The following is a 2,500-nucleotide window of genomic DNA, read 5'->3' as shown; positions in this document are numbered from 1 at the left end:
TCCTCCGTTGCAACGCTCCGAGCCATCGTTGCAACGGCGGGTGCCTCCGTGGGGGGCGGGGGAGCCCGGCGGCACACCACAACCACAACGTGCTTGCTAGTGTGCCTAGGGGATGGCAAGGCAACGTGCATCTGGCTGGCATTGCGCCCAGCAAGCCTTTGGGCAACTCGAGTTTCAGCATCACGACTCCCCTCCCCCCTATAATAGGCTGCCGAGCCATTACCAAAGTGCCACGGGTAGACGTCCTTTTCCGTGAGGAGACATACTAAAGGAAAGTGCTCTAGAGGTCGAATTTTGACGCCGTTTTTTGCAACAACCTCTAGAAAAATAAGAACTTTCCATCCTCCAAATTTGGTGAATTTACACCGTGCCGATTTTTTTTGACGATTTTTTTACCGCCCGGAATGCCGGAAATTCAAAAAAAATGAAAAACGGAGAAAACCTGCGATTTTTGACCTGGATTTTTTTGTGCAGCCTTCGCATAATATTACCAAGGTTCCCTCAAAATTTCACGAAAAATGCACGAGCCAATTCTGAGATATGAAAATTTGGCTCCTCCGTTGCAACGCTCCGAGCCATCGTTGCAACGGCGGGTGCCTCCGTGGGGGGCGGGGGAGCCCGGCGGCACACCACAACCACAACGTGCTTGCTAGTGTGTCTAGGGGATGGCAAGGCAACGTGCATCTTGCTGGCATTGCGCCCAGCAAGCCTTTGGGCAACTCGAGTTTCAGCATCACGACACCCCTCCCCCCTATAATAGGCTGCCGAGCCATTACCAAAGTGCCACAGGTAGACGTCCTTTTCCGTGAGGAGACATACTAAAGGAAAGTGCTCTAGAGTTCGAATTTTGACGCCGTTTTTTGCAACAACCTCTAGAAAAATAAGATCTTTCCATCCTCCAAATTTGGTGAATTTACACCGTGCCGATTTTTTTTGACGATTTTTTTACCGCCCGGAATGCCGGAAAATCAAAAAAAATGAAAAACGGAGCAAACATGCGATTTTTGACCTGGATTTTTTTGTGCAGCCTTCACATAATATTACCAAGGTTCCCTCAAAATTTCACGAAAAATGCACGAGCCAATTCTGAGATATGAAAATTTGGCTCCTCCGTTGCAACGCTCCGAGCCATCGTTGCAACGGCGGGTGCCTCCGTGGGGGGCGGGGGAGCCCGGCGGCACACCACAACCACAACGTGCTTGCTAGTGTGCCTAGGGGATGGCAAGGCAATGTGCATCTTGCTGGCATTGCGCCCAGCAAGCCTTTGGGCAACTCGAGTTTCAGCATCACGACACCCCTCCCCCCTATAATAGGCTGCCGAGCCATTACCAAAGTGCCACGGGTAGACGTCCTTTTCCGTGAGGAGACATACTCAAGGAAAGTGCTCTAGAGGTCGAATTTTGACGCCTTTTTTTGCAACAACCTCTAGAAAAATAAGATCTTTCCATCCCCCAAATTTGGTGAATTTACACCGTGCCGATTTTTTTTGCCGATTTTTTTACCGCCCGGAAAGCCGGAAATTCAAAAAAAATGAAAAACGGAGCAAACGTGCGATTTTTGACCTGGATTTTTTTGTGCAGCCTTCACATAATATTACCAAGGTTCCCTCAAAATTTTAGAAAAAATGCACGAGCCAATTATGAGATATGAAAATTTGGCTCCTCCGTTGCAACGCTCCGAGCCATCGTTGCAACGGCGGGTGCCTCCGTTGCAACGAAACCAGCCAACGATGCACCTAACCCAGCATCCGTTGCAACGCACCTTGCCTCCGTTGCAACGCGCCCAGCCAACGTTGCACCGTCCCCTGCCTCCGTTGCAACGCGCCCAGCCAACGTTGCAACGCGCCCTGCCTCCGTTGCAACGCTCCCAGCCAACGTTGCAACGCGCCCTGCCTCCGTTGCAACGTCACCAGCATCCGTTGCAACGCGCCCTGCCTCTGTTGCAACGCGCACGGCCAACGTTGCACCGACCCTAGCATCCGTTGCACTGCCCCCAGCCAACGTTGCAACGCGCCCAGCCAACGTTGCAACGCGCCCTGCCTCCGTTGCAACGTCACCAGCAACCGTGGCAACGCGACCTGCCTCCGTTGCGACGCCCCCAGCCAACGTTGCAACGCGCCCTGCCTCCGTTGCAACGTCACCAGCATCCGTTGCAACGCTCCCAGCCAACGTTGCAACGCGCCCTGCCTCCGTTGCAACGTCACCAGCAACCGTGGCAACGCGACCTGCCTCCGTTGCAACGCCCCCAGCCAACGTTGCAACGCGCCCTGCCTCCGTTGCAACGTCACCAGCATCCGTTGCAACGCGCCCTGCCTCCGTTGCAACGTCACCAGCCAACGTTGCAACGCGCTCGGCATCCGTTGCAACGCCCCAGCCAACGTTGCAATGCCCCCAGCTTCCGTTGCAACGATCCCAGCATCCGTTGCAAAGCGACCTGCCTCCGTTGCAACGTCACCGGCCAACGTTGCAACGCACCCTGCCTCCGTTGCAACGCCCCCAGC

This window comes from Arachis ipaensis, chromosome B7 (genome assembly GCF_059453495.1).
Source record: "Arachis ipaensis isolate K30076 ecotype BB chromosome B7, ASM5945349v1, whole genome shotgun sequence".
NCBI classification, from domain to species: Eukaryota; Viridiplantae; Streptophyta; class Magnoliopsida; order Fabales; family Fabaceae; genus Arachis; species Arachis ipaensis.
Note: the sequence above shows the minus strand (reverse complement) of the source record.